Below are 11867 nucleotides of genomic sequence, written 5' to 3' on the forward strand. Positions count from 1 at the left end.
TTTTCTCCATAATTTCGGCTATGTGATTGAAGTATCCCTGGTAATAGTTTCCTGGTCTAAAGTTGGTTACAGTTTCATCTGTTGGTAGATCATTAGGTGATATGATGTATGGGCTTTCTGTTGGGTTTTTGGAGACAGTAGATGGATGTTGTAACAAGGGCTTGTTACAGTGGTGGTAATGTTAAAACGACAATGTGTCATTCCTTTGGTTAATTTTGAGGACTGGATACAAGGTTTCATTATTAAAAATTGATGTTCAACCCTTCTGTGCCCTTTGTATCAATCTGTAAAGTGTTTGCTCTTTAAAATAACAAAAATAAAAACAACTTTGGGGCTGGAGGGTTGGCTCAGCTGTTAGGAGCATGGGCTGTCCTTACAGAGGGCCTGAACTCAGTTCTCACATTGGTCAGCTCACAGTTGCTTGTAACTCCAGCTCCAGGGGACCCAACATTCTTCTGTCTTCTTCAACCATTGGGCTTGTGCACACACACACACACACACACACACACACACACACACAGAGAGAGAGAGAGAGAGAGAGAGAGAGAGAGAGAGAGAGAGAGAGAGAGAGAGTTCAAAAACTTGGTCACTTTTGACTTAATTTCTTTTTTAATTAATTTATTCTCTACTTAATTTCTAAATGGTAAAATTCTTTGCATGCAGCTCAGACTGGCGTACATCCTATGATGGTTAGTTTGGTGGCTATGATTTATTTTTCCCTCTCAAACAAACCTTAATTCTCAGTTCCCCAAGAAGCTTAAACTCTTGAAAGAGTTTCTGGGTCTCAGAAGATAATCTGTAACACTTGCTGAGCTGGGTCCCTCCAGCGTTCCTAAAATAACCTAGCAAGTGCAGGATTTCTAAGTGTGGGAGAAGCGGAGCCAGAGCCAAACACATGACCACCACAGGTCTGGTGTGGCGTGGGAACGCCGTCCCTCAGCTCACCATGATTTTAATCTCCCACGAAATGAAAGGCCCACATAAGTCTTGTTTAAAAATATATTTTTCTATTGACTTTGGGTTACCATATCAAATGACTCGAAAGAATTAAAGATCAGGAATTCTAGGTTGTATTGTAGCTGTGCCAGACGCTCCCTTTGTGACTGCCTGTGTAAGCCAATTAGGATGTAGTCTCTTCTTGCCCTTGTCCTGTGTGTCCCATGGGTGCATGTGAGGGACAAAGAAGAAAGTGTCACTGTTTGAAGAGTCTAATCATTTTTTCTCTATTTTTTTCTTTTCTTTCTTTCCTTCCTTTTTTCCTTCCTTCCTTCCTTCCTTTCTTCCTTTCTTTCTTTCTTTCTTTCTTTCTTTCTTTCTTTCTTTCTTTCTTTCTTTCTTTCTCTTTTGAGACAGAGTCTTTCTATGTAGCTGGCTAACCTAGAACTTGCTATGTAGACTAGGCTGACCCCAAACTCACAGAAATCAGCTTTCTTTTGCCTCCCCAAGTGCTGGGGTTAAAGGAATGTGCCATATCATGTTGAAATATGTAATAGTCTCATCAAATTTTAATCAAAATATTTTACCTCTTCCCTGTAGGACATATGCTATAAAAGCCTTTCAGGGTCTAAGTGCATTCCAGAGGAGCAGACTTCAGACACTGTTTACAAGTGCTGCTGCGCACTTAATGTTCTGTTCCTGTAATAAAAGGACATTTTCTTTTTCTTGAGATGGCGTTTCATCGTGTGGGTCAGCCTGCCTTTAAGCTCTTGGGCTTAAGCAATCCTCCTGACTTAGACTCCAAATCTCCCCAAAAGCTAGAACTGTAGACAAATACCACTATGCTCAGTTTAGGGCCGAGTGTTTAATGCCTCTGGAAGTTCAGTGACTGTTTTAACCCAGGATTAGAACAACACTAGAAAAGATGCTTACAGTTGTTTAACTCCGTTTTTGTGGGTGTCTATGGGAAGTTTTTCATTTGTGTGTGTGTGTGTGTGTGTGTGTGTGTGTGTGTGTACATGCGTGCTGTGTGTAGTATGTGTGCCACAGCATTCGTGTGGAAGTCAGGGGACAACTTGGTGAAATCAGTTTTCTCCTTCTACCTTTACATGGGTTCCAGGCATTGAACTCTGGTTGGCAGGCTTGCATGGCAAGTCCCTTTACCTGCTGAGCCATCTCAACCATTGTTATTATTATCACACACACACACACACACACACACACACACACACACACACACACACACACACGGAGCGGGGACATGCACAATGACCAGGACTCAGATCTCCCACTGTGTGCTCTGAGTATCTAACTTGGATCATCAGGCTTACACAGTCAGTGTTTTTACCCACTGAACCATCTTGCTGGCTCATGTGAAGTTATTTATTTCTTTTAATGTGTTTTAAACCAATTAAACTGCCCTTATCAAGGAAAGTCCAACTGAAAACACTCCAAGAAAGGGAACTTGTCTGCCTCTGAAAATAAACCCGAGTATACTTACAAAGGAGATTAGACTATGTCCAAGTTTGGCAACAGGGAGGGACCCTCCTGTGGATCCAGACTGTGGGGAGTGCTTGGGACTTTGCTCTGCCTGCCCCACAGGCCCTTATCAGCAGACACAGGAAGGAGCTATTAGACTGAGTAGTGACCAGCCAAAGTAAACAGTGACAGCTTTAACGTTCGATGTCTCTGGTTGATAGATTTGTGTTTCCTATTACAGTTAACCCTTGAACAATGAATGCAGTTCTAAACTGGGCAGGTCCACTGTATATATAAGATTTGGAGATTTGTAACAGTTGGGGGTGGGGAGAGACAGACCACAAACCCTAGCAATATCAAGCAAAACCAAAAAGCATACAATGTATGTAGATAACAGTCTGTCATTTACTACCATAAAACACACATAGATCTGTTATTTAAAAAGTTAAAAATTTATCAAAACTTACACAAACACAGACTGTCCAAGGCACTGTCTGCAGCGGAAATGAAGAAATGCAAACAGGAAAAAAAAAAAAGACATGCTCATAGACATACGATGCAGCATAAATCATAACTGCATAAAAGTGCCTGCAGTGACCCTGCGGCCAGCTGCTGGTGCTGTTGTAGAGAGCCCAGGAGTTGAGGCACCGGCTTAGTCACTTTGTGAGCACGTGATCAACGCGTGACCCTCCCTCTTGCCGGGAAGTGAGCAGTAGTCAACAGTGATGGCTGGCCCACAGTGTTCGCACATATTTTTCACACTATAAAATGTGCAGTATATGTGCTAATCAACTGCTGGTGTCTGTAGTGAGGCTCCTACTCCACTGTGAGCTTTTAGAGAGGTAGATGTAGGGTTTTGACTCCATGAGGAAATGGGCATCCCTGACACCTCTATTGTTCACATGTCAAAACACTTGGAGTTAGCTCAGATTTCCACTTCAGAACACCGTATGGAACGTGCTCAGTGTGGACTCTTGTCTCGCACAGGGTCAGGAGTCGGTAATGGTGTGCAGGGAACTGCAGTGGACATTGATCTTTGAGTCCCCATTCCCTGAACTTGTACAGGGTCAGACGAAGTAGAACTGTGGTACTATTAAGTCTCCAAAGATAAGGGAATTATCCCGGCTACGATCAGTGGGCCAGGTACCGTGGCTATGGCTTTCACCTTTAGATAAAATATTTGGTTCCAAGAGGTTGCTGACCTTGGAGTTGAATCTTTCAAGGTTGGAATGCTTATAAAGGAATAATAGGAGGGGGTGGGGGGCGGGGAGGGAGAGAGAGAGAGAGAGAGAGAGTCAGTCCTAAACAGGACTCAAACCCAGTATCTGTAGAAGAAAAAAACTGGCCAGTTCAACAACCGAAAAATCTGAAGTATCTACACCACAAAACACCACGACCAAAATCTAAAGAATGAGTGGGAAGAATGTAATCCAGCAGCTCTCAACCTGTGGGTCACGACCCCTTTGGGGGTTGAAAGAAAACACATATTTGCATTATGGTTCATAACAGTAGCAAAATTACAGCGAAGTAGCAGCAAAAATAATGTTATGGTTGGGGGTCACCGCTACATGAGGGTGGCAGCATCAGGAAGGTCGGGGACCACTGCTGTAATGGCTGTAGCAGATGGCAAGAGGCTGCCTTGACATGTAAAGGGCTTCTGTGGATCAGAACAAAATCCCCAAAGTGCAATTAACCAGCGTCTTGTGACAGAACCTGCCTTTGTCTCCTGTCTCTTCCCTTAGCAACTGGTATCTGGGGCTAGTTTAAAAGCTCGTTGTCCAGTCCTCCAAGTTAGACACAGTGGTCTTCCTAGCTAGATTTGACTGTCATTGTGTGAGGCACAGTATGGATGTGTAGCCCAGGCTAGCCTCAAACTCAATATCCTCCTGCCTCAGCCTCCCCAGTGCCAAGATTCTAGACACATGCCGCCATGCCCTAGACTTTACTGGGTTCTTGCTGAGATATAAGTAAAGTGTTAAAAGAAACTTTCATTAGATTATTCTTGGGGGAGGCGTATATCCTTTGTCATTTTGTGGACTTCTTGCTTTCTGCCTCTTCCTTCAAGCATACCATCTAGCCAGGGTGACTGTAGTTCAGCAACCATCTTGAGCCACATTTTGTATTTTTATGAGGGGATTGTTCAGACAGAGCTACAAGCAGGACCAAGAGATGCTCAGGAAAGCCTTGTTTATTATACTCATGGTCTCTAGAGAATTCAAGGAGCAGGGTGCAACACTCAAGGCTATTAAAGGAAAGAAAAATGGAAAACAAATCAACAAAATAACTCAGAGTGGTCAGGAGGCAGAAGGCAGGAACAAAGGAAATATTTAGGCCGCTGCTTGTATGGGATTTTTTTTTTACAGGAAATCCAAGTTGGACGGGATGAACAGTTTGAGCAATTTCAGCAGCTTTAGGCTGTTGGGGTGGTCTCTAGATGCCTGGCCCCTGGCCCTGGGCAATGAAGGCAGAGGAATGCTGAGGTGCCCGTGGGTAGAGGAGGTCTGGTGCTGGTGTGGGTGGGTTAGTTTGTGTATCAAGGCTTGTTCCCACAGGCCCTTGGTTACGTTTAGCAACTGCTCGTCCCTTAAAGGAACAATGTCTAATAAACCCAGGAGGGAGAGGGAGAGAGGGTGTGTTTGTGTACCTTCACACACAACAGTGTGGATGTGGAGATCAGAGGTCAACTCATGGGAGTCTGCTGTCTCCTATTATGAGTCTCAGGGATCAAACTCAACTCATCAGGCTTGATCGCTTGATAGCTTTATCCACAAAGCCATCTCATAAGCCCTTCTTTTCTTTTTTAGATGTCATAACACAAGGAAAAATTGTAAATGTATATAAACTACAAAGTAACCTTAAAAATGGAAGATACTCATGTACTGACAGGATAAAGAATGACCTTGAAGACTAAGTCTCATCCCAGCTAAACGCCACACCACCCAGTGAAGCAACCCTCATCTGGCACCCCAGAGGTCCTACCTTCCCTTCCCCAGTGATGGGGGGAAAAGTTCAAGATCATGACGAAGTTGCAGGCTTAATGCAACCTAAATTGTTTATCTCTAGGTGGGCTATATACGAGAATAAACTCTTGAGTTAAAGCTGCCATACTCCGGTCTCGTTCCACCATCAGTCTATTATTCACAGAAACTGGCGGTTTATCAAAAATAGATTGGTTGGGCTCTGGTGGCACATGCCTGTGGTCCCAGAAGGCATCAGGATTGCAAGTTAGAAGACAGTCTGCGTCTATCTCAGCAACAAGAATTAGAAGAAGATGAAACACTTCAGCCAGGCAAGGAGGTTAGCTAACTACAGCTCTTCCCCTCTCCCTACACTCCTCCAAATCCAATCCCCCGTCTCATGGCTAACTCTGCAGCAGACCACCTGCTGAGGCCTCCCTTCCCTCCCTGTCCCCATCTCCAGTGGATCATACAGATCTCCCCCGACCATGGCTTCCACTCCTCATGGCTTTATTCTGGGCCCAACTCCAGCAGGCACTCCCTAAGAACACACAGGCCATTCTAGCAGGCAAATCAGGGAGGCTAACTGCTGAGCTTTACTACCCATCCATTCCTCTGAAGTCCAAACCCCTAGTCTCATCCCCAGCTTTGTGGCAGACCACTTGCTTTGGCCTCTCCTCACCAATTCCTCCATTTCCAGAGACATTTGCTCAACCATGTTCATTGCTGCCCTATTTATATTAGCCAGACGTTGGAAACAACCTAGATGTCCTGCAGCAGAAGAATAGATAGAGAAAATGTGGTACATTTACACAATGACATATTACCTAGCTGTTAAAAATATGAGGTTTGTAGGTAAATGGATGAAACTAGAAAAAAAATCATCCTGAGTGAGGTAAACTAGACCCCAAAAGACAAATATGGTATGTATTACCTTATATGTGGTTATTAGCTGTTAAGTCAATGATAACCAACCTATAATCCATAGACCCACAGAGGTTGGTTATAGAATAAGGGCCTGGTGTTGAAGTGGGGGCAGATAGATCTCCCTAGGAAAGGGAAATAGAATAGTTATGAATAGATGGGGTGGGGACTGGAACAGGAGAGTGGGGACTAGAACAGGAGAGTGGGACGGAAGAGGGTGATGAGGGAGGGAAGACGGGGAGAGAGGTAAAATTATACAGCAGAAGCTCTCTAAATCATATACATATACAAAGACCATCTAAATGAAATTGCCAAATGATGGCGATAAACTATCAACTGACCATCTCTTGTCACCAGATGAAGCTTCCAGTACCAGGAATGGGTTACATCTAATTGAATGGTTGGCCAAAGGGGTCTTATGGGAATCCCCCAACAATCCAGGCTCTTGCCAAGACTATATGTTGCTCTCCACAAACTGACATCAAGGCCACATTGCTTAAAACAACACCCACACAACTCATTGAACATGGAGAGGTTGAGTTGGTGGCTACATAGAACCTTCACCCCTGCATTCTTGTGACTTTGGTATTGGAAGGTACTCTGCAGGCTACCAAAGGGAAGTGTAAACACTAACCCAGCCACAAACCATTTGCTCTACAATGGTTTGTAGATCTACACGTCTGTCTGTGAGACATGTTAGTGCAATGGTGCTTGTGGGAGTAACCAACCAATATATAATTTGACTTAAGACCTGCTTCACAAGTCAGACCCCATACTCAACATTGCTTGGGTGCCCATGAACCTGAGACTAGATAGGCCAGAGACTAGGGTAAAACCAAATACTACTGTTCTAAAAAACAATATAGCAATAAAATGACTCCTAAAGACATTCTTCTATACTCATAGATCAGTGCCTAGCTCAGCCATCATCATAGAAACTTTCTCCCACAGCAAATGGGAAACCTACTGTTTGGAATATTAGTTTAAGATGTGTGAATTCATTCATGCTGTGGAATATTTTTTCAATGACGCAAAGATGTGTTGCATTCTTTTATGTTGCATTTGTTTAACTCTGTAAAACTGTGTTACTTTGCCTGTATAAAACATCTGATTGGTCTGATAAAGAGCTGAATGTTCAATAGCTAGGCAGGAGAGGGCTAGGTGGGGCTGTCAGGCAGAGAGAATAAATAGAAAGAAAGAGGAAGAAGAGAGAGAAGAGCAAGGAGTGAGAAAGAGCAAAGAGAGGAGAATGCCAGGGTCCAGCCACTCAACCACACAGCCAGCCACAGAGTAAGAAGGAAAGAAAGATATACAAAATAAAGAAAGGTTAAAAAACCCAGAAGCAAAATGTAGTTAAAGAAAAATGAGATAATTTGAGTTAGAAAAGCTGGCTAGAAACAAGCCAAGCTAGGGCTGGACATTCATAAAAAAGAATAAGAAGTCTCTGTGTATTTATTTGGGAGCTGGGTGGCAGGTCCCCATGAGAGTAAAAAAACAAAAAACAAAAACAAACAAAAACACCTACAACCCACAGTTAGATATTATGCAGAGTGAGAGACCTTGGAATACTCAACTCCACTGGGATATCTCCCTCCATTAAATCCCTTCTCTCAGAAAGCAGGGAACCCAGTGGAAGAGGATGCAGAAAGAGTGTAAGAACCAGAAGGGATGGAGGACACCAGGAAAACAAGACCCTCTAAATCGGTGTGAGCAAAACTCATATGAACTCACAGAGACTAAGTCAGCATACACAGGGTCTGCAGGGGTCCACACCAGGTCCTCTGCATATTTATTATGGCTTCTAGAATCTGAATGGGATTCCAGAGTGTGTGAACAAGTGGGCCTCTGTTTCTTGTGCTTTCTCTTGGGTTCTTTTCCTTCTGGTTGTTTTGCACAATTCTGTTGCATTAGTTTTTATTTTATCCTATTTTATTTTATTATTATCACTTAGAAGCCTGTTTATTTTTAATGAGAGACAGAAAGGGAGTAGATTCGGATGGGGGGTGAGATATGGAGGAACTGGAAGGAGTGTAGGGAGCAAAAAACGTAATCAGGATATATTATGTAGGAAAAAAAATCTACTTTCAATAAAAGAGAAAAAAAAATATTGTCAGGAAGCCAGAGAGAGAATAACATAAAACATTAAAAGGCTTATTCCTTGTATAAATGTATGGTGATATTGTTTTCCCCAATATATTGTGCACCCTAATAAACTTATCTGGGGGTCAGAGAACAGAACAGTCACAATATTAAACATAGAGGTTAGGCAGTGGTAGCACACACCTTTAATCTTAGCATTCCAGAGTCAGAAATCCTTCTGGATCTCTGTGAGTTCAAAGTCACACTGGGAACAGCCAGGCATGGTAACACACGCCTTTAATCCCAGGAAGTGATGGCAGGAAGCTGAAAGGTATATAACCAGGAACTAGAGGCTCTGTTAAGCTTTTAGCTTTTAGTAGCAATTCAGCTGAGATTCATTTGGATGAGGATTCATAGGCTTTCAGTCTGAGAAAACAAGATCAACTGAGAAGTTGGCAAGGTAAGGTTAGCTGAGGCCTGTTCTGTTTCTCTGTTCTTTCAGCGTTCAGCCCAATACCTGGCTCCGGGTTTGTTTTTATTAATAAGACCTTTTGAGATTCATCTACATAAATGTACATTAAAAATGTGAGATATTATTTTTCACATATAAAATGGGAACTTTTTAAACAGTTGAAATCATTATATTGGCAAAACAAAAGATACTCCATATCAAAATTACAAATGTCTTAACTCCTTTTAGGAATCTATGGTCCAGATATGCTTATTCATCAAGCATGAAATGATATCACATATTCAGAAGTCTTGTATTTGTTTTGGAGACAGGATCTTGCTAAGTAGCCCAAATGTGGTGGTTTGAAAGAAAATGGCCCCCAAAGGGAGTGGCACTATTAGGAGGTGTGGCTTTGTTGGAGTGGGTATGGCCTTGCTGGAGGAAGTTTTTCACTGTGGAGGTGGGCTTTGAGGTCTCAAATATGCTCAAGCCATGCCCAGTGTTTCAGTTCACTTCCTGTTGCCTGCAAGATGTAGAACTCTCAGTTACCTCTCCAGTACCATGCCTGCCTGCACACTGCTATGTCCCATGATGATGATAATGGACTAAACCTCTGAAACTGTAAGCTGCCACCTCAATTAAGTGTTTTCATTTATAAGAGTTGCCATAGTCATGGTGTCTCCTCACAACAATAGAAACCATAACTAAGACAGAAGTTGGTACCAGGGACTGGAACATTGCTGTGATAGGCCTGACCATGCTTTTGTTTGAAGGAATGTGAACTTTGGGAGTTTGGGTTAGGAAAACTGTGGAATGCTTTAAGCACTGCTTCATGGGCCATATCAGTAGGAACTTGAAAGACAGTGGTGCTAAGAATGATTTGAATTGTGGGGAGCTGGCTCAAGAAGTTTCAGAGAAGAAGAAGTTTAGTATGTTGACTAGAGATTGTTCTTGTGATATTTTGGTGAGGAAAGTGGGCGCTTTTCACTGTTGTCCAAAGAGTCTGCCTGAGACTAAAATGCAGAGATTTGGATTACCTTCATTGGCAGAGGAAATCTCAAAAGAGCCTAGTATTGACTCTGTTGTGTGGTTACTACTGGTCACTCTTATACAGATTCATAATGAAAAAGAGCAAGAAAACGTAAAATTTGAGGAGAAAAGGAGCACCAGGAAATAGAATAGAGCCAAATCCTGAGTTCAAGGAGATAACAGATCAAGAAATGGAATAAAGGGAATGATGACCTCAGGGCAAGATCCCACCTTGCTAAATTTCCAACTTGTGAAAAGGAATTAAAGAGAAGCTTAGAACCAGGTGTGGTGGTGTACACTTTTAATCCTAATACTTGGAAAGCAGAGGCTGGTGGATCTCTAAGTTTGAGGTCAGCTCGATTTACACAGCAAGCTCCAGAGCAGCCAAGCTGAGGCAATGAAGGTAACCATGGAAAACAGAAAACTGGTGAAGATGTAATGAATAAGGGGGCCCATGTTCTAGCCCCAGCAAGCATCAGAACTTGGCACCTTTGGCCACGTGGTTCTGAAGTTAAGGATAGAACAAAGAGAATATGGAATTTGCTTCTGCAATTAAGGAAAGCCGCCAAGGTCAGGCATGTGTCAGGGGTGTCCCTAAATGGAGGTCTAGAGAGGCCATCTCATGAAGCTGTGAAGTTGAAGCCTGGATTGCCTTGGAGATAATCCAGACAAGATGTTGGAGATGCTAGAGCTGTGGGATACCTGCCAAGGAGAGCTGCTAACAGGGAGTGGAACCAGCCCAAGGGAAAGAAGTGTGCTGCAGTCAACAGAGCTGAAAGGAGTTGGAGGTCTGCAGAGCTCTTTGACATCAGACATGGAGATGCAGAGCTTGGAGTTTGCCCAGCTGGTTTTCAGTCTTGCTTTGGTCCAGTATTTCCTCACTATGCTCCCTTCTCTTTGTTTTGGAATGGTAATGAATATCCTGTGCCATTATATGTTGGAAGTATGTGATCTGCTTTTTTATTTTAATTTTACAGGGGATTGCAGTTAAGAGAACATATGAATCTCAGAAGAGACTTTGATCTTTTGACTTTCAAGTAAGTTTCAGACTGTTAGAGACTATGGGGACTTCTGAAGTTGGACTGAATGCATTTTTTGCATTATGATATGCCTACAAGCCTTTGAGGGCCAGGGAATAGAATGGGGTGGTTTCAAACAAAATGACTCCCAAAGGGAGTGGTACTATTAGGAGGTGTGGCTTTATTGGAATGGGTGTGGCCTTGTTGGAGGAAATCTGTCACTATGGAGGCAGGCTTTGAGATCTCACATATGCTCAAGCCACATTCAGCATCACACTTCACTTCCTGTTGCCTGCAAGACGTGGAACTCTCAGCTCCTTCTTCAGTACCATGCCTGCCGTGTTCCGTCATGATGATAATGGACTAAACCTCTAAAACTATAAACGGCCACCTCAATTAAATGTTTTCATTTATAATAGTTGCCATGGTCATGATGTTTCTTCACAGCAATAGAATCCCTAACTAAGACACTAGGCTACCCTGGAATTTCCTATCGTGATCCTGGGCCTTAAAAGTACTGGGATTAAAGTCATGACCTACCTACAGTATTGTACATATTAGTAAAATATTAGAAACAACCTGATTGTCCCATGATTAAAAAAAAAAAAAACTTGTTAAATACATCCTTTTTATGTTTGAGATGCCACACATGGCTGTGGATGCTTTAATGTGGCTACTAGGACTGCAGGACCCTATTTCTAATTAGACTTTATTTAACTAATTCAGATTGAAATAGCTACAGTGGGGGACTACTTACAGAACTGGATGCGTGCAGTTCTAGTGAATACAGCTCATTTGCATGTGTGTGTGGCACATGTGCAGTGGCACGTTCCCCCACCCATACATTAAATAAATTGTAATTTTAAAAATTGGGGGGAGGGAAGAAATGGGGAGTTCTACTACTAAAGCCTTCTGTTTGTCTAAGTGGACCATGGAGGTCCAAGCAAACACAGATGTGCGATTCTCCACATGTCAGTGGTATCTCTTCCAGCC

Source organism: Peromyscus eremicus, chromosome 17 (assembly GCF_949786415.1).
Source record: "Peromyscus eremicus chromosome 17, PerEre_H2_v1, whole genome shotgun sequence".
NCBI classification, from domain to species: Eukaryota; Metazoa; Chordata; class Mammalia; order Rodentia; family Cricetidae; genus Peromyscus; species Peromyscus eremicus.